At 42.1% G+C, this 20,271-nt stretch overlaps 1 long non-coding RNA gene across 2 annotated transcripts in view; it reads right to left on the bottom strand.

The window, feature by feature from the left end:
• Window positions 1-20,271, bottom strand: part of LOC110394286 — a 34,304-nt gene that overhangs the window by 5,408 nt on the left and 8,625 nt on the right. For both annotated transcript variants that reach the window (XR_002435521.1, XR_002435522.1), the window contains exon 3: window positions 3,292-3,481. This is a non-coding gene — a long non-coding RNA (uncharacterized LOC110394286). The remainder of the gene's footprint in view (window positions 1-3,291; window positions 3,482-20,271) is intronic.

The following is a 20,271-nucleotide window of genomic DNA, read 5'->3' as shown; positions in this document are numbered from 1 at the left end:
GATCTAATGGAAAATTTGTCCGTATCCATCTATGACTTTCCATACCCAGACGTTATTTCCAACAGAGAGGGGAAATGGTATCCATACGTATAGCTTAGCACCTTCAAGGCACCTTAGCAGTGTTGTTGCTCTTTGATACACACATCAAAACCCAGCCTTGCCATGCTTTCACACCTCCCCAGGACTGCTGGCTCCATAGGAGAGCAATGACTACTCAGGAAAGTACTAGTAAGCACTACATATCAGACCTGCCATTTTTCTGCTCTTTGGTTCATAATGAAATATTTAATCTTCTGTTAGAATTGGAATTTGGGGTAGGAGGGCAGGCAAGGAGGCAGTGGAATTGTATTTCTTTCCCTATTGTGGCTCCTTATTTTTATTCCCTGCGTTGTCATTACAGTTCTGAAGACAAAGGAGGAAGAGATAGCGAGCAAGCAGTGAGAAGGAAAGGAAGGGAAAGAAGAGAAATATTTCTGTACTAATGTTGATCAACTGACATGCAGATGAAAGAGAGAGAGAAAGAGAGAGGAGTGCATTAACAAACCTCTATTTAAATCCTCACTTACAAGTGAAAATGTGTTGGCTCCTTCTAAATCCCTGCGGAGATTTTGAGACGTTGAAGCCAGCAGACACTCTGTGATAATCTAACCTGACCTTTCTTAACTCAGTCTAGAAACTTTACCCAGTGATTCCTGGAATGGGAGGAATTATCCCCACTATGTGAGTACATTTCTAAGATGCAGCTTAATAAACTGATTATAGGTATCGTGTTGCTGTGATAGCAGAGCACTGGATGTCGTGGACCAGTTCCTGTGTTCCTCTGGAGGAATGTTACCAATGACTTGTGGTTGAGCTAATGCACATTTATCCCTTCTTCCTGCAACTGCTACTAATTCTGACATTGCTGACAGAGCTGCCTCATCCTAGCATGCATAAGGAGATTCATAGTCGCATGAATCATAGCACAGAGGGAGAGCTATATTGCAAAAAATGTTTCAGTTCATTCCTGAACTGATTGGGTCAAGATGGACTGATTTTTCTGCTGTCAGAGTTAAAGCTGCAGCCACAGAGAGCATTATATGTTGCAGACCCCTTAGACACTGTGCTGCCATGCCTTGGCTAACAGAGGATTTGCATTGCTGGGAGTTCTGGTGCGTTTTTGCCTCATGATCCAAAGACATGGGTAAGACATATCCTGAAACTTGCAAGCCATCAGGGTGTGTCAGAAGACATATAACCTTCATCCCATGTAGCAGCTTTACAGTTGGAGAGGAGGCAATCCTCTATCTTGTTTATTCCACCCCTTGATCCCTAACAACCAAGACAATTCTGTAACATTATGACAGCTCTACTTTCCATGCAGGTGTCTTCTTCTGCTGCTCTGAGATATCATCCAGAGGGGAAAGGGAAATTTTGACCATTTTGTTAGGATTTTCCACCAGAACAGCAGCTTCAGAATGTCCAATCCCAGGTCAAATCCCCACTTTGCTGCATTGGAGAGGGAAGGTTAATGCAGCCTGGATGTGGTGGTTTCATGGTACATATGTTCTGCAGATGACTTGCATATGCACAGAATCTGACTCATCATGAATGGGTTGAACTGGAATTAAAAGGACAGGCTCTGGTTCTTTCACATTGAGGTGAAATTTGCACCTCTTGTCTTCCACATTTTCTTTTTGTTCCCTTGGTGAAAGCTCAAAGATAGCACAAAGTTAGATAGTCCTACAAAGACTGGATGCACTTAGAAAATGTAGCTAGTAATATCTGGGCAACAAAAGTAAGGAATATATTTAGCTTGGGACTGCCTGAAGAAGTTGTCCCAGCTGTTGGAATTAGGGTGCTTGCTGGTTGGGAAATGTCACAAGCCTCATACTGCTAGCAGTAATGGTCCACCATGGGAAAGCAAAGGCTGCTATCCTTCTCATCTCCAGAGAATTTAGTGGTCCAAACAGAACTCATAGATTTGCAAAAACTTGGAATACCATGAAAATACAATTACCTGGAAATGATCTAAGAATCTTCCACAGTGGCTACTGTCACCAAGTGAAGAACCTAGGAAGATATGTCACTGCTTCACAGGATGCAGGAAGCATTGTTGGGATGGCCTTTCCCAAGGTATTTTTGCTTCTGCATTTCCTTTCACAGTCTATAACAAGGCCACATCCTGCAAACAATGGACATGGAGCAGGAAGCTGGAATCTGACACTGGGACTTCTGAACTTGACACTAAAAATGTTCGTATCCCACTCCTGTGCTAATAGAAACTCACTGCAACTGCTACTAGTGAGAGCATTCAGACATTTGAGAACAGGAAAAGCATGGAGGTTGGGGCTGGAACAGATGCTGCCTGGGAGTGAGGAACCTGTAACCAAGTCCTCCATAGGGGTACAGACACTCAGCATGACAAGAAGAGTTTCAACACAGTATACAGTTTGGCTTCGAATGTGGTATAAAGTTCTGCAAACCACAATGTCTGTCCTCGAGGGAGAGAGAAATGAGCTTTGGTGGATTCTTTGGGGTTCCTTTGGATTTCAGGGCCGAGGGCTTGAACTGAATATTTCTGAACATCAGCAAGATAAAGCAACTCATAGCCGTGCTATGGGAGGAACGAGACCTCACCATTGCCTAAAGTTCATTCCCCAACAAACACAAATCAGGTGTGCCGTGGGTTGGTTGCCATACACAAGTCTTACCTTAGCGATGCAGCAGGCACATCTGGAGGGCTTATAATTACATCTGGTTCTTCAGGGTGCACTGTAAGGCCTCTCTGAGGGCTCACTTCACGCCTTGCAAAATGTGGCTGTTGCAATTGGGTGGTCTCTGACCACAGGTGCACTTCTAATTAAAATGTGATGTGAAAAATTAGGGGAAAGAACGGTAACAGGGAGCAAGGGGCTTGCTAAAGAGTCATTTTTATGGCAGCCCTACAGAATTAAGGCAGGTAAGAGTTTGGAGCAGGTGGTGTTCATAGAAATTGAGTAATCTGGGCTCCTTGCTAAAGTACAAGATGAGAAATTTCCTTTCATAATTTTGTTGATTACTCCTCACTCAGCTGATTTCGTTTGTCCTGTTACAAAGCACAGGATACCAGATAATTAATAACAGTTAAGGTAGTCCTCAAAACTTTGTCAGAGAGCTCGCTTCAAATTTACCTGCTTAATCAAATGTGTTTCCTGATTATTTTGTTTGGTATGCTCAGGGATCTTCTTCAGCATATGGCTTCTCCACATCTCATTGCATGATACAGAATGTCCCTGGCAACATTACAGAACAAAAGGACTCGGAACATACCTTACACATGTCACTGCAGGAAGGTGGTTTAGTTGGCACAACACGGGCACTTCATGTTGTTCTGGCTATGGCACATCATCCCAACCAACACGTAATTGTCACTCCAGAAGCCTCAGATCTTCCAGTCATCCTATGCCATGTCTAGAACACTTCAGGACATCTTAGTAGATGTGAAACACTTGTATGTGAGCTGCTGAACAGAGAAACACGACTTTACACACTTTTTTTGGTACTTTAGTTAAGTCATAGCATGTAACCACCAATATTTTGTCATCAGCATGTCCTGGAAGCATGAATACTGTTGGTACGAGCGTTGACTTGCTTTGCTACTATATCTTGATTACTTGGAACTGCATGCCAGACACTCGTTTTCCTGCATGCCACATTATCTCTGCTGTTTGAGCAGAGAAATACTACTGCACTGCCGTTTCTAATGGAAGTCACTTTGGATATTAATCTGTAATCATTTACGTTTTAGCTAGTCACGCTTGGCTTTTTTCTTAATCTTTGGAAAGCAATAAGCATTGCCAGAAAGGAGGGAACACCCTTTAGAGATGTATCCTCCAATACATAGACTATGAAATGAACCTACAGCGCAGCTAAAATGAATTGCTAAGTCAGAAGAGATGAATCTCACATTTAGAATCCAAGTCCCCGGAGAAACTGGGGATGTGTTTAATTTTAAATGGTATCCACATATTAAGATGAGTATTTGTGGAAATACTGGCTTTTGACCATTTTGTAGCTTAAACAAAAGGTGTTTTTCATCATTCTCCTACAATAACTTAAATCATCCGGAATGGGGAAAGTTTTAGACTTCTACATTTTCCCAAGTTACCAGTTTTAACTTAACAGCGAAGAGTAACAGCTTCTCATTGATTTGCTTTCTTACAAGTTTCTTGTCAGGATTGACAGCTGACAGTCTCACCTCTACTTAATGCCAGGCCTAGGAAAGCTGCCTCTCTCTAATTCTGATTAGAGACATATACAGCGTGAGAAAGATTATCTGAGAATAGAGCTTATTCTCCTTAGAGCTTATTTCTCAGAGAAGCATTAAGCTGAGAACTGATAGTGCTCATCACCTTTTTTTTTCAATCGTTTTCTTCTTTGAGTGATCTTCATATGCCATAGTTAAAAAATAGTATTTTTAGAGGAAGGAGTTAATAATCTGTGAGATTTTTGTACTGCTGTTACTATGCTGGGAAAATAAAATTCCTCCATACAGAGATTCCAGCTCTGTAAATCTCATGGAGGGAGAAGAAAAAATATGTAGAAGTTAATGACATTTTTAGAGTAAGAAGAATAGGGATTTGAAATACAGATGAAAGCTAATGACATTTTTGTGTTACTTTTGAGAAATGCTATTACATGTTTGCTATTATATGTTTGCTATTATATGTAGGGCCTCACATTGTGCCAGGGGAGATTCAGGTTGGATGTTAGGAACATTTTTTTCTCCAGAAGAGTGGTCAGGCACTGGAATGGGCTGCCCAGGGAGGTGGGAGAGTCACTGTCCCTGAGGGTGTTCAAGAAGTGTTTAGATGTTGTACTGAGTGACATGGTTCAGTGGAAATATTGGTGGTAGGTGGATGGTTGGACTGGATGATCTTGGAGGTCTTTTCCAACCTTGGTGATTCTATGATTCTATGAAATGGAAACCAGTGTGCTGCTCTTTAGTATTTATAGACTTTCTAAGTCCAGTTAGTCATACATGTGCAGACTCATAGCAGCATCCACACGGACTGTGTACTTCTGAGGTGGAGCCCCTCACAGACAACACTCAGTACAAACTCCCAGAGATCAGATCGTCAGCTGTTGGAAACCAGAAGTCCTGCCGCCTGCCCAAAGCTTAGTTTCCATTGCCTAGTCCTACCAGATCACAGAGTATCAGTGTTATTAATGTTATTACAGTTAAATTTATTACAGATTTAGAACAGGAGATAGCATTTGTTTAAATAATTGCAATGTTTTACCTTCCTTTCAAAAGAGATTCATCCCCTAAGCCGAAAGTAATCCCTCGTGGTGCTACCTGTGTGTTCAGCTATTGTTTGAGCAAAGACTCTGGATCCTGTCCTGAGCTTCAGGTCACTCTTGGGAGCAAAGATGGAGAGGGCTTTATTTGGGAAAGGTGAGAGGGAAGAGAAGTATCTTAAGCATTTCCCTAGCTGATGTGCAGTTCAGAATCTGAGGTGTTAGCTGGTCTGTCCACCTAGAGAAGATGGGTTAGTGAGCTCACGTAAGTGAAGTTGTTTAATAAATGCAATTTGTCAGCAGATCTACAATTTGCAGGGGGTTGACGCTGCAGGACTGCCCGTCTTTCCACACAGTGCATCAATGTGTGCACATACTGCTGTAGATAATGCATTCAGGTGTCAAGGGGTTGCGATCAATCAATCACTCTTTTGGCCACCACCTCTCTTCTCTGTCCCTCAGGGGGAAATGTTCTGGGCTTTATTCTTTCCAGTCATCATTTATTTCTTTTGAAAGAACAATCCTTCTTTGTGTGGGGCTCCTAGGAGCTGCAGTGGATGGGAGGGGTGGGGGGATTCTCTCACAGGGTCTCTGAGGCAAACCCACAGCTGATTTCTGAGTACACCACGTACCATGGTGTCACAAAGATACCACAAACAGAGAAAAGTCATGCAGCCATGTGTTATGGGAGCTGGCCCCAGATTCATGCCAAGATTCTGGATTTCCTGGCGCTCTAAAGATCTTCGGACCATGGGGATTATACATTGCACAAGGTATCAGATGCCAAACACTGACTTTAAAAAAAGCACATGGGAAACAAATCAAAATGACCTCTTAAAAAAAAAAAAAAAAAGGATCCTATAGATAAGTTTTAAACAATAACAGAGCAGGAAACTATGCCTTATTAGACATTTACCCAGCTTATCTGCCTGCTGGCATTCCTCAAGTGCACTTGAACACATGCTGGGCCACCTAGGCCTGGGATCCTCTCTGATTTCACAAACCAAGCAAGGTCAGCCTAGAGCAGAGGTTGGATAGGATTCCTCTTAGTGAAACCCCCACCGTCCATCAAAAAATTTTGCTATTCCTTCAACTGGCAATGAACTTCTTTTTCTGCCAAAGATTACTGTGGTGCTGGGAACAGCTGGAGGTGTTCGTCTGAGCAATGGGTCAAAATCCATGGCCTTCTGACTGCCTGTCTGTTAAAGACTCAGTACGCTGTGGGACAACACTGGAAGTATTCAAAACAAATGGCTTGGCCAGAGTTATTTTTAAGTCACTTACCACCACTCTACAATGCCCTTCATAAATTGCATGCTACACCCAGCATCCATCTCACTGTTCCCTCTGCCAGGGAGGAGACACAGCATCAAGAGTGTGCCCTGGCCAGCAGAAGTCTTGCATGCTTTCAGCACAAAAGTAATGTGCACAAATTCCACAGCAGAACTTCAACAGGGCATTTGTGGAAATCTCCATACAAGCATTACAGAACTTAAGTAGTATTCAGTTGGCTTCAATTCACCTAAATATAAGTGTCTGCACTGTAGAAATCTCCCCGATGTTGTAATCCTCAGCTCTCCCCAGATCTCAATGGAAAAGGGTCTTTTTAGGACATGTTCCATATAATCAAATAATTACATTCACTTTAAGACGAGTAAAACGTCACAAAGTATTTGAAAGAATTCAGTAAATTCATGTCAAATTGGTTTTGGGGGTCAGTAAGCCATACCACTTTTTTGCCAACTGCTAGGAGCCCTGAAGACAGTTTCAGCTTCTCTTCAGCAGTGGCATCAGGCTTTGGATTGTTTAATGCTTTTAATCTGCACAAAGGAATCAGTCTCATTCACCCCGTCCCATGCTATTCTTTGGCTCCAAAAGGACACCGGAAGGACTCACCATCCCAAAAGTAAGGGTTTTTTTCCAGAACTTGAAAAAGAATTAACTACTCATTTTAGTTTTAAACAAGGAAAACTCAGGCTTGGTGAGATTAGAAATAAAAATGATCGTAAACAAGTATCTCCACCTGCCCTTTCTGGCTCCACTTCCCTAATTAGTTCCTACCCATGGGCTTTCTTTCAGTCCAGTAAGTCTCAGTGGAATCCTGGATGGCAAACATGTCCACATTGTCCCCTTTGACACTCTCAGGAATCTGTATTCATCAAGCTAGAAATCTGCACTCCTCACAGCTTTTCTCATCCAGTTCTCAGCTCTTTCTGCAGTCTTGTATACTGTCCCTGCCTGGATTTCACTCCCTCCCAGCCTTTCATAAATGCCTTTATTGTAGGGGGGCCTTACCACTGTCAGAAGGGCTAAATTTTTGGTATCCTCTACTTGGCCCGAGGGGTAGCATCTGATGCTACATGCACAAGTACTCTTGTCTCCTGCAGTTTTTGTAAAGAGCATAAGTTATAGCATATCTATAGTTCAATTTCTTCTTTATTTTTTTAAAGTTATTTCTAAGTTAATTATTCATCTAGCCTGTTTTATTAAATGTACTTATCCTTAGGATGTTGTCTGCAATTAACTGCACAAGAAAGAGAAGAGAATCTTTAGTTGATAGGACATATGTTTGCAGGTTCCTTGGTATGGTTCAGCCCATCCTGTAGTTGATCTGTATTCCAGGCTACAGATTTGTGATTTTGTTCAAGGCAGAATGTACACTAATTTCAAGCAGAACATTGAGAGCTGAAAATATTTTACAGACAAGATCCAAAATCCTTTTTGAGGAGGGTGATTTCCTCAGGTAGGCACTCTTTAATATGTCATGTCTGACATCTTGTTTTTATGCCTTCCTTGGAAGAACACCATCTGCAAAGTTTAGAGTTTCATTGGAGCATCACTACCAGGAACTGTCAAGTCTATGAAGTCAGCTCAAACCATCCTATTATGAGCATAACTCATACTGAAATACTACACAGTGCTGTAGACCTAACAAACATAAAATCAAGGTCCAGATTCTACTTTACTCATGGACACAACCAGGAACCCCATAAAACTGGTACAGAGAAACACAAGAAGGCAGACCACGAATGATTCCTTTGGCTGCAGTTGGATTAGAAAGAGAGAAATGATGAAATTTGCCAAGACCTGAATTGTTACAGCAGCAGCAAGTGAGAGAAAAGCTGCTACAGCAGTAATGTATTTTTTGCAAGACCCTGCATCCTTGATAGACTTCAGGGAAGGGCAGGGATTTGGGACAGGGAGGGGATGTGGGAAGCCAGATGAAAAGTTTTATTAGGTGATTATTAAACTATTCGGCAGAGCCAAGCACAGCGCATAGCTGCCAGATTGTCTCGTTGCAAAACCAAAATTGGAATAATGAGTGGAGTTGCAATCATGGGGTGTCTAATGGCTGGTTTGCTATCTGTGCTGGCTGACAAGCTTTACCACCTTCATCAGTGGTGTCAGAGAAGCTTCTTCCAAGAGCAATACTCTGTCAGCTCACTGTAGTGCCCTTCCTAGATTCCTGCTCCATAATGATAATGGAAATTGTGATGATAACCCAAACTATCTAGCAGACAAGGCTACCAAAGACTGCATCGTCTTCTAATGAATGAGAAGAAGATGGCACAATCTTTCAATCACCTCTTTACAGAGCCTAATTCTTTTGTTTTGTCTTTTTTATTCCATAGGTCTACCTGGGAGTCTTGAGAGTGAGTGGTCTGAATTTTTCATCACTTTCATGTAATGGAATACCATCTGGGACATCCTCATCTACCATAACTGATGATCAGGGTATAATCCATTCTTCAGGCATGGTGTATAGAAGACTGCCATGGGAAAGAAAGCTTTCTCCCAGGGAGCTGAAGTGGACGCTTCCAATGTCCTTCAGTCCTCAGCAGAGGTAGTCAGGGTGTTGTCAGGGGCATTAATTGTAAACATGGGTTCACAATGTCTGCATCCAGATCTAATGGCAATGGCAAGCAGCGTGTGGATGTTGAGTAGAAGATTCAGATCTTGATTCAGCAGTGTGTTTTATAACAGATTTTGAATCTGGCTGACTGAGCCGTAAACATGCTTGGCAGTGGTTTGTCAAAAACAGTCCTGAGACAAGAAAATGTGCTGTGACTTCGCAGCAGCTCAGTCCAGAAAAAAGATACTGAAACGCATACAGGTTTGATGGTCCCACACCATCCACTTGGGCACATTGTATGGACCTGGTTAAGGTTTTCTTCAACAGGAATAGATCTCGCCTCTCCAAAGTTCTGGCACAAGGTCCTCTTTCATTGATGCCACCAATCTTATTGTCCTGCACACTGCAAACAGAATTTTTTTAAACAATAACCCAGTCAATATAGCTCTGCATGCATTCCATCTCTTCCATTTTAGCTGAACCTTTTCTTTCTTGCAGGCAGCTTCACTGACTCCTAGCTTGCATTTGCCTCCACCTCCACGTCTTCCCATTAACGTGCTTCATGCTGAGAAGGTTGCCGTCACCATTCCTGGCTGGCACAGAGGAGGCAATTCTGGACTTCCATGACCTATGATGTTGTCCACCCATCTGAACTCAAGTGTTCTGTGGGATGTATTAGCTGGCTTTAGGATCTGGAAGCAGATTTCCATGCCTAGAACTAGCGGTTCTGGTAATTCTCCAAGAGACGAAAGGGAGGAATATATAGCGCTGAGCGGAAAGGCAGTGCTGTTCCTAAAGAACAGTGTGGGGCTGACGTAATGTTCTGTGCTCTGATATTCCCAGTAGGAACATATGACTTTGGGTCACAGGTTTGCGGGTAGCCATCTTGTTAACGTAATGGCAGCTTGGAGCAATCCAGCCTTCGCTTTTCCACTGCGTGTGCATATATGTGCATCCATGTGGTTTCGGCTGCAAGTACGGAATCAATAGGGCTGGTGTTGCTTTTTAGAAAATCCGTGCTCTGTCTTGGTCCCTTCCCAGTAAACTATTGGCTCACCATTAGTGGATCTGGTAAGCTTCTCCTGCACAATTTATAGCTGGACAACTGTGTGGGGTGGATGGAGAAAGAGACCTCAGGGCGTCAGCACTTGCAAATCCCACAGCAAGTTCCTATCTACACCCACTCCTGCAGGAACACCATGGCAACCAGCTCAAGCTGTGCGAATTGGCTGCAAAGGATTTTTCTGCAGTCAGTAACACAATACTTTTCCTTTCTCCAGACATCCAATATACACTTGTACTCTTCAAACACCCCATACCAGCTTCCAATGTGATAAGCAACTAATTTGGCTAAAGTTCCTTTAGAAGCTAAAGCTGTTGTTGGTCTTGGAAGAGATGTAAAATGTGGCTCTACCCTAACAGACCATTCATGCAAAACATCACTACCTCGCTTCTTGGATGTTAAGACCTAAGTGATGTAAGGTCAGCTGTTGGGCCCACATGTCCTGTTGACCTGCCTACTGTGCCCAATAAATGTTTTCTGCATTGAAGGCCATTCCTCTGCTGATCTTTAGAGCAGGAAAAGGTTGGGGTAGACAGATGGTTTGGACCTTTTAGACCTTTTTCTGAAGAACCACAGTGCTGCGGACCCATTTCCATTGCCATTCAAACCCCCTTTCTTGCCACTGGCTAAAATGAAAGCGCCAAATATGCTGTGACTCAGTAAAACACATCAGGAGTTGCTAATTTCTTTTCCAGTGCTCCTATTCCATATTCTTCATGAAAATGCTGGGTTCCTCTTTATTTCAGAATACAAGGTATTTGGTCTCAAACAAATATTCATACTCCACTGTAGATTCAGAACATATTAATGCTCAACCCATCTGTTTTTTCCACCAGAAGGCCACTGTGGTCTTGGTGGCTGGCATGCCTTCATTAAGACATATTCTTTCTAATCTTTTGCAGTCCCTCAGCTTGTATCATGACTTGTAGAACTGAAGGACAGAGGAGTCCTGTGTAAAAGGAGGTCCCACTTGAAAAAAAAAAAAGTTGCTAATAAAATACGGTCTCAAAAATGAGACGTTTCCAAAGACAATGCAAGTAGATAGATTGTAAGAAGAGTGGAATGATTTGTTTAAGGACACCTAGTCTCTGTTGTTTCTTCTTGCTCTTGATAATTTGCTATTCCCAGTGCTTTTTTTGGAATTAAAGGAACAAAAACCCAACATCGGAGCAAATACTAAGTGTCTGGTGCAAACACGTTCAGGGTTTGAATGGGGAAGGAATGATGTTGATAGATTTATGATGCTGAAAGTCTTTGATTTAGGGTAATGGAAAGGGAGGAGAGATGGACAATTCCAGTTACAGTAGGGAGTAAGTTATAAAGTCAAAGGGAACAGCAAGGAATCATAGAATCATAAAGTGGCTTGAATTGGAAGGGACCTCAAGGATCATCCAGTTCCAACCCCCCAGCATTGGTATGTATGGCTGCCAACCACTTTCAGGCACAAGGTTGAGTTACCCAGGACTCCATCCAAGGATATAGGAAAGAAAAGGGATAAACAGAAGTAATAGGACAGGTCAGCAGCACAGGTGGAGAAGTTATTGTCTTTGAATGGTGTATCCAGATAAAACAAAAACAAAATCATAAATGATAGAAGTCGTGTCAGCTGCAAAAAGCTGGCAGTAACTGGTGCCTGCATGGAGTGGTGCTAGGTCGCACAAGGAAAGCTGCTTATCATGCTGCTTATCACTTACTCAGCCCTCAGATTTGACTCCCTCAGTCCTAGCAGCCTTCCTGCTGCAGGGGTGACATTCCCAAGATATTTCCTCCCTCTCCCCAGCTCTTTGATTCTCCATTTCAAATGTAGAACTGGTGCACCTAGCCCAGATTAGGGAGTTCCTGTCATGAGTAGACTCACTTAGTTCTTCACCACCAAAGTCTTAAAAGAATCAAGACAAACAGGAGAAGGGAAATCAAGAGGTTGGAGTGCAAAGTTCCTGAACTGGGAGTCCTGGTATTATACCAGAGGGTTTATACCACAAAAAATGATTTTCCCTGTGTCTCACTCCTTATATGTAAGTGGTACTTGCATTTCTATGTGCAAGCTTTGATTGCAGCCGACTTCCCCTCTTGGATGTAACTTCTTCCTTTCCAAGGGGCAATATTTACTTGGTTGCGATCAGAGACAGCAACCCATTTTATGCTCGGGACAGGCACCCAGCAGAGACATCTCACTGCTCTCCTCCTTGTGCTTTCGCTCATTCTTGTTCATTCCTCTCAGATAAAGTAACATTTACTTAAGACTGGAAAATCTTACTTTATGAACCTTTTACTTCATGGCTTGGGCTTGGCTCAGCTGAAAAATTAGAGGCCATATCCTCACGTAGTATAAAATGGGAATGGGGCCAGTTTCCACCAGAGGAGAATCCAGGCTCTTCTGGCAAGAACGATGCCTCTCGGATAGACCAGCGGGGGTTAACAGGCTGTCATGCTTCACTTTTAACATCATCTCCAACAAAAGGAGAACACAGGAGACATAGAAAGGGAGCAAGAGATTTTCTGAGGGAGCATAAATATAATTGCAGTCACAGGCCGATATTTTCCATGGTTTGCAGCAGAGACATTCACAAGCCTCAGACATCAATAAATGAACCTTTAACTTGCCTCCTAGCTCTGTTATCCGTTCCACACAGTGCTTTAATTACTTGGTGCCTAAGAAGCATTTTGGACATTGAAGTCTGTCACCCCTTAAGCTGTCTGCCCGACTCTTCATTTCATGAACAAGATATACACAACCTCGCTCAGCCAATGGCAGGCCGGTCACACAAGTATTATGTTTTTCCTCTCGCTGTCTACTGTTTCACCACTGTAGGAATTACACAGCCAAGAGCACAGTAGGAATAATGGCTCTATTCATTTCCCCCTGGGACTAATTCTTACAGATGGCAAGCACTGCAATGGGGCAAATTAGCTTCTTATTTCATTTGGAGGCTTAAAGTTATAAGCTCATTTTGTTGTTGTTTATGGAGCAGCAGGATGGTGCAACCCTGTACGTTGCTACTAGGAAGAAAGGAGGCAAATCCTGGAACAGTGGTGGCAAAGGGATAGGAAGGGGGATGCTTGGAGGACCCTGTCACTGCTGAGTCCATACCCATCATGAGCTCAAGTCTGCAGCCAGAGGAAAGCTCCTGGCTGCCCAGGCTCCTGGTCAGGTGCTGTTATGAACAGGAGGCTTAGTGCTGCAAGTCAGGATCACGGCTGCAGTAGTTCGGGAAATCAGGATTGGGGCTTTTGTGAGTGCTTCTGGAGAGAAATTGTAGGGGAAAAAAAAAGTAAGAAAGAAGAAAAAAAAAAGAGCAGTTTCAATAAACAGGCTTGACTGCTGTTAAATTACTTGGAAAAATGCTACAGATGAAAAATTTGGAGATCCTTGTTTACCTGAAAAGAACGACAGACATACACATGAATGTCTTCTTTCACATTCATTTTCCTCTTGAGACGCATAAGAGAGGGAGCCGTTTCAAACCCAACAGAAGATCCTTGCAAAGGGAAGGACACCTTATTCCCTTTGGTAATCATCATGTGGTTGTGATTACCCACTCAACCATTGCCAGGTGCACCACTGTACCTTCACCAGATGGTATTTCCAGACAAGGCTGAGCCTTCACGTACGTTGCCATTTGTCTAATTTTCCAAGCAGAAAACAGGGGATATATCCTCAACTCGAGTGAATCAGCATCTCTGGAGATTTTGTTTTTTACCAGTCACTAATCTGTCCCATAATGGAGCTTTTTTATGGGACCATTCATGGTCAAAGTCTCTTCTTGTAAGTAGTAATGTACCACGAGCATTAATAGAGCATGTTGGATGGGATTCTATTTGCTTGCAAAGCCTCTTTATTTGTGTCTTGGGCAGAAATTGCCAGTAAAAGGAGTAACCATCGTTCATCTGAGTTGTTACTGAGGAGTTCTCCTGTATCTTCTAGCAAAAAAAAAAAGGCAGAGTTTCTATAGTGTCCTAGGAGATCATAATGGATATTTAAACTCTCCTTGAGAACCTTAAGGAGCCTGAGTTCAGCTTTGCAGCTGGCAGTTCACAAGCAGTGGCTTGAATTATACCACTGAGATGTTATCAAATACACGGCAGACTTAAGCCCCAACTTCCATGTCCTTTTTAGTCTTTATCAGCTGTGTAAGAAGCTCTGTGAATTTTCAGTACTTCAGCTAAAGTTGCACTTCACCAATTGCTGAAGCTGGAATACGTGTGGTTATTTTAATTCCTTTCCTTCTAGAGGCCTATAAACAACTTCATTCTGATGCCTTGGTTTCTTATCTCTCATATCTTTCTACCTTTCCAAAGAGTCACCTCTGCTCTCACTTACTTTGCATTAGTTTTTCCTTTGTCTATTGCTACTTAATTATCTTCCTTTTTTTTTTAATTATTTTTTTTCCCTCTATAAGTAGTATGAGAACCAAAGCTTGTCTCCCTTAACTTTCAGTGTTTACTTCTCCATCTGAATTCGCCTCCCTCAACTGTTTTCAGAGTATTGGAGAGAATACAGTACTTTCATGCCATGAGTCAGATGATATATTTTTAGGGATAAATTGCACTCTAGACGCTACTTGCTATATTGACTAGCTCCCTGTTCATTATAAAGAGACCTTGGCATATCTGCCTCAGACATGCCCATGTACATTATAAATGATCTTCTCCTCCTTACAGGCATCCTTATGCACTGTTCTCAGTCTTTTTCTCCCTGCCCACCATGTTCCTTATGCTCTACTTACTATTCAGCCGTGTCCTCAAGACATCTCCTACTGCAGCATCACACTTGTGAGGTCTGTGGTAATTTCTCTTCCTTAAGATATATGATTCAGCACTCCAGAGTCATCAGACACTGACCCTTTTCTTTCTCAGCATGGAATGTCCCAAAAGGCACAAAACAGTATTCAGACATGATCACATATAAGTTAGTTTTTCAGTTCCTTCATTCACGCTGTCCTTCATTGAGCCCAAATCCTTATTTTGCTGTTTTTCAGCACGAAAACAGGGATATGCCTTCATGACACAGTGCAGAAGAAGCCCATCTAGGCAGAAAGCCGTGTTTGGATAATCATCATGCTTCTAGTCCCTTAAGTAGACCAGGATTTCTATATGACCAAACTTGTATGACTCTGATCCTTCTCCATACCCTTCGACCTTACTCTGTAGATTCTCTGGGTAATGCTGTAGCATTAAGTAAAATCTTAATTCCTATTGCACATTTTGTGTGTAGAATAGAGTGGTTGCTAGCCCGTGACTCTACTGCTTCTTGCTGCTGAGAGTTAGAAAGAACTCACAGCTCACAGGTTTGATATCAGCGGTATTTACATAAGACTTTTATTATGCACACATGGCAGAAGTGCACATTCTTCAGTCATGCGGTGTAATTTCCACTCAACTGTTAATGAGGTCTTGATGGTCACCATAAGAAGAAAAGTGGCATATATCTTGTCTGCATCTGAGATGTTTATAGGCCTGCGTGAAAATACGAACTTTTGCTTCCTAAAGTAGTTCATAATATTTGAAGAGAAAAATCACTGTCAATAATATCAAATAACCTGAAAGGTACTTCTTCAGGGGAGAGGACCTAACCCTTTGGATTAAAATCAAAAGTTTTCAAAAGAAAAAAATTGACTTAACTTATTATCATCGTTTAAAACGTTATGACTATTACAACACATCAAAAACCTTCAAAATAAAAAGTCATGACAGTGTGAAAACTGTTAGTTCTCTTTCCCGAGAAAATGAAGACAGAACAACACTTCCATCCTACAAAATGCTACATTTGCATATGCCCAGATTCACACATATGTTTGCATATTGCAGCCTGCTAAAAGCCACGTTTTTGTGGGGTTTTTTTCCCAAAAGTTTTATTCGTGGGGAAAAAAAAAAAAAAAAAAAAAAAGGTATTTTCAACACAGAAACAATCTGTTCAGAAAGCTTCCAGACACAAGTGGGTGCACTGATGGAGCAGCAAGTCTGATTGCTCTGTAGAGACAGCATACCATAAGGTAATGTTCTAAATGGCATAAACTACCCCAAAACTAAAGTTGCTGTTGAGCAACTATGGAGGATTAAAGCAATGTGTGAGACAACCGCTTTGCCATAGCTTTTCTATGCAGATCCATCACCAGCACCTCGGCTTTAGAGAAAAGGGAGCCCACCTGTTCCCTAGGCCCATGCTTTTCTTGGCTCTGCTATAAAAATGGGACACATTTTTTTTGAGCAATCCTGAGCTCTAAGTCTTTGAATTGCTTCTTTCCATGCTGTGGCAGGTTGGAGCCTCAGCGCACAGCAATGCCCCTCTCCAATGCCTCTCTCCATTGTAGGAGAATCACTTCCAATTTCTCTCTAGACAGGAAAAAAAAATAATAATAATAAAAAAAAGCCGCTCGATTGTATTGAATCACAAAACCAACATCATTCTGCGGTGGAAATTCCTTCTTCACCCACGTGCCTCCCCCCTGGCTCTCTGTCTTCAGTTGGAGCCAGTGGTTACTGGAACCACAAAGCCCTCCGTTTTGGCGGGCCAAGTCTTCGCCTGGGTCCACCACCACGCATTCCCAAGCCCTTAAGGGGAAAGCCCAGGCTAGCAAAGCCGTGCAAACACACTGATGAAAGCCCATGTCAGCAATGTACGCGCACAGACCTCCCTCCCGTGCTGGATTAATGATTTCTGCGGCAGACTCACTGCCGGTTTTACAAGCGTAGACTCAAGGCAGGAAAGCGAGGAGGAAGGGAGGGCTGAGCGAGGAGGCATCGAAGTTTAACGACAAAATCGCAGTTGGCTTTTGCCGTGGTATTTCATTATATAAGTTGAGTGGTAAGGCCGTTTCCTACGCCCCTGTGACCAAAAGAATGCAGGGAGCACGTGGCTCGAACCAGCCAGTGAAACGGATAGCTTGGTGAGTCAAGAAGCAAAAGCAGGCTATCCTGGCCATGGCAGTGCAGAATTGCAGCCTCGCCAGTGAGTATAAGAGCTGCTCCAGGGTTTTTCTAACTCCAGTCCAGCAGACTGAACAATTCACTCCAGAGTTTACAAGGGAAAGCCTCAGTAAGGCAGCCAAAGGCAGAGTGCACTAAGCATGTAAGGAGTTCAATTCAGGATTCCTTATTAAAGGAATAGAAATGAACAACAATAAAGTAAGACTCCAGCAGCTGAGAAGCAAAAGTGTCTATGTTCCTATAGGCTCCAGGTTGGAGGTCTTGTATCACCACACTATAGCTACTTCTATTTTCCAAATTCATTCCTCTATCACACAAACACATACAGACATACCTTTCCTGCCTTTGGCCACTGAGGTCTCTGAATCTAAATTAGGTTTATTATCTATGCCTGCACTGCTTGATGTTCCTTAGTTCACCAGATTTGCAAATAGCAAGTGATAAAAGCAAATATTGGCAGAGTGATCCACACCTATTTTCCTCCTTATGGCAAGAAAAGAGATATATTGGCACTTATTTCTGCAGTAATATACACACATACATACAGATAGCATCCAGCACACTTAGATCAAACTGATTTCAAAGACCACCACTGTCACAGAATCATAGATTCACCAAGGTTGGAAAAGACCCCTGAGATCATCCAGTCCAACCACCCATCTACCACCAATATGTCCCCACTAAACCATGTCCCTCAGTACAACATCTAGATGTTTCTTGAACACCTCCAGGGATGGTGACTTCCCCACTTCCCTGGGTGCTTCCTTCCAGCTGCTGACCACTCTTTTGGAAAAGAAATTTTTCCTAATGTAAAACCTGAAACCTTGTTGTCATCAAGCTCCCATAAGTAACACCAAGACTTTTAACTAATCCCTGAAGAAGCTCAAAAAGCACCCTAAATAATTAAACAATAGTTTGGAAATGAACGCTTCTCTTCTCTCCTGCTAATGTTGCATCAATCTTGCAAGATTATTGGGCTTGAAGAACAGAGGTAAGCAGAGTTTAGCTGTGTAATTCAGTAAATAGTAGCCTCTTGTCAAGGTTTTTGATACCTGAAATAAGATATAAATACTCAGAAAGCTTCCCCAAAATCTGCTTAGAGGAGGAAAATGTTTCTTTATCTGAACGTGTTTTTCACCAACATGCATAATTATAGCCCTGAAACAGCTCTGACCTCCCAGCATCATTCCATTTAGAGTTAGTGATTAGAGTCGTTATCACCTGTGGTTCTGGCATTCTGAAGTTCGTTCTAGGAGCTTAATTCCCCCACACCCAACACAGAGGAAGCAAGGTGCATCTCGCTTACAGTAGTTGCTGACTGACTTCCAGATATTTCATCATGGGGAATTGCAACACCTGTGCCTATTTGTGGAAATGCAACCTCACTGAAATAGGACAGTCAGCAAAGATAGTAGGGCAAGTCAGTGTTTTTTTATTAGATTGGAGACATGGAGCCGGGGAAAAAGACAAATGCAGAAAATAAATAAGACAAGTTCCTTGGTAGGCAGGCCCCTTTTTTTTTTTTTTTGAACAAAAAATAGGACCAGTAATTTTGTGTTTGGGTATGAAATTGTGCTTCACTTGAGCAGCTGGTTGGCATCTAAAATGCTGAAAAGAAGTGTTTGGCATTGTGTCATGAACCATTAGCTGTTCATGGGTGATGGGGCAGGAGCAAGAAAACAGAGCTCTTGCTCTTGACGTTAAGTTAGAAGTAACTAAACTGAGACATATTTAAATAATTATACCTCCACTGTCATTCCCTTTTATTTGCAAATGCATCGTTTAAAAAAAAATTTAAAATGAAAATAGTTCTTACTCGGGATATAAAAAGTCATTAGATCTTAATACAAATTCTGCAGCTGTCTCTTGTATCTCAGGGTCCCAACAGTCCCAGCATTTCTTTATGGAAGTCTAGGTGTGCTAACTGAATAAAAGATAGCCCAGAGTCATTGCTTCTGAAATGTCAATTATAAATTGAGGCCATATAATTTAATTTTCCTATATATTTTATATATTCTTCTTATCCACAGAAGTGCTTACCCACGTTGTGTTATTAGGCTTTCTCTTTGTTTTTGTTGCTTTGTTTGCAAGTGTTCCTTAATGTTTTCATTTGCAACGTAACTGCCATTGCAAACAAAGATAAGAGCAGAAAAGATATCACCTGAAATCCAGGATTGTTGAGTATTCAGCTTGTTTAGGCATAGGAAACAGAATCTATTTAGATTCCACAATCCTGAACACATGGCCCTGTCTTTGTTGGGTAAGGAACTACTGACCTGAACGCGTAATGAGGAGCAGTTCTTTTCAAAGTGTTCTCTGAATTTTATATCCCTCCTAAGCTGACATCAGCTGTTTCCAGCAGAATGCTCTCTCTGAGGCCAAGCAGCATTCCTGACACCATAAACTCACTCTGGCCTGCTGAACTCTACCTTTCATCCTCCTTCAGTCCAACAGTTATTACTACAACTGCTTATTCATAGTGAAACCAGTAGCATCTTCTGTGCTGGTATTATATGTTTGCTGGACTTCCTTTAATATCAGAAGATTTTGAGTTCAAAAGGATAGCTGCAATAAGAAAAACGTTTCAAGTGTTTGAGGAACCCCCAGGAAGGAATGGTAGTGCCCAGATCATAGAATGACCCTTCAAAGATGGTGCTGAGTCCCCAGAAACCCTGTGGCGTGCTATCTTCTGTTGCTCCATTCTCTCTGTGTTAGCAAGAGGAGCTGCATTGCACAACATCAATTACAAACAGCCATGCACAAGAAAAAATAAAGACAGTTTGTGTGGTCTTCTTCCATCTAAATATCGATAATCTTTTTCTGAGTTTATATTCTAAAAACTGCTCCACATTCCAGCATATTTCATCCCTCCCAGGAAAGCAAGCTCGGCTCTGAGTACTTCAGAAGCCTTTATTTTATATTACTGCTACAATTTCATGGAAAATCCCAGCCAACATTAAAGTTGTGCTTTGTCAGCTGTCATATGAACGTTAAAGTGCACCACAGTATTTCTGTCCTTCAAGACAGTCCTGGCTTTCCTACAGTTGTTGTCATCCCAAACTGAAATAGGGGATATTTCAAACCTTTTCACAGAACATTAATTCTAAAACACTTGCTTGTTTTTACTGGAAACAAAATATTTTATTACTACTGAAAATGCAATATT

The sequence above is a fragment of the Numida meleagris genome, chromosome 2, assembly GCF_002078875.1.
Source record: "Numida meleagris isolate 19003 breed g44 Domestic line chromosome 2, NumMel1.0, whole genome shotgun sequence".
In the NCBI taxonomy this organism is placed as follows: domain Eukaryota; kingdom Metazoa; phylum Chordata; class Aves; order Galliformes; family Numididae; genus Numida; species Numida meleagris.
The sequence above is the reverse complement of the archived record's forward strand: the minus strand, read 5'-3'. Positions and strand labels throughout refer to the sequence as shown.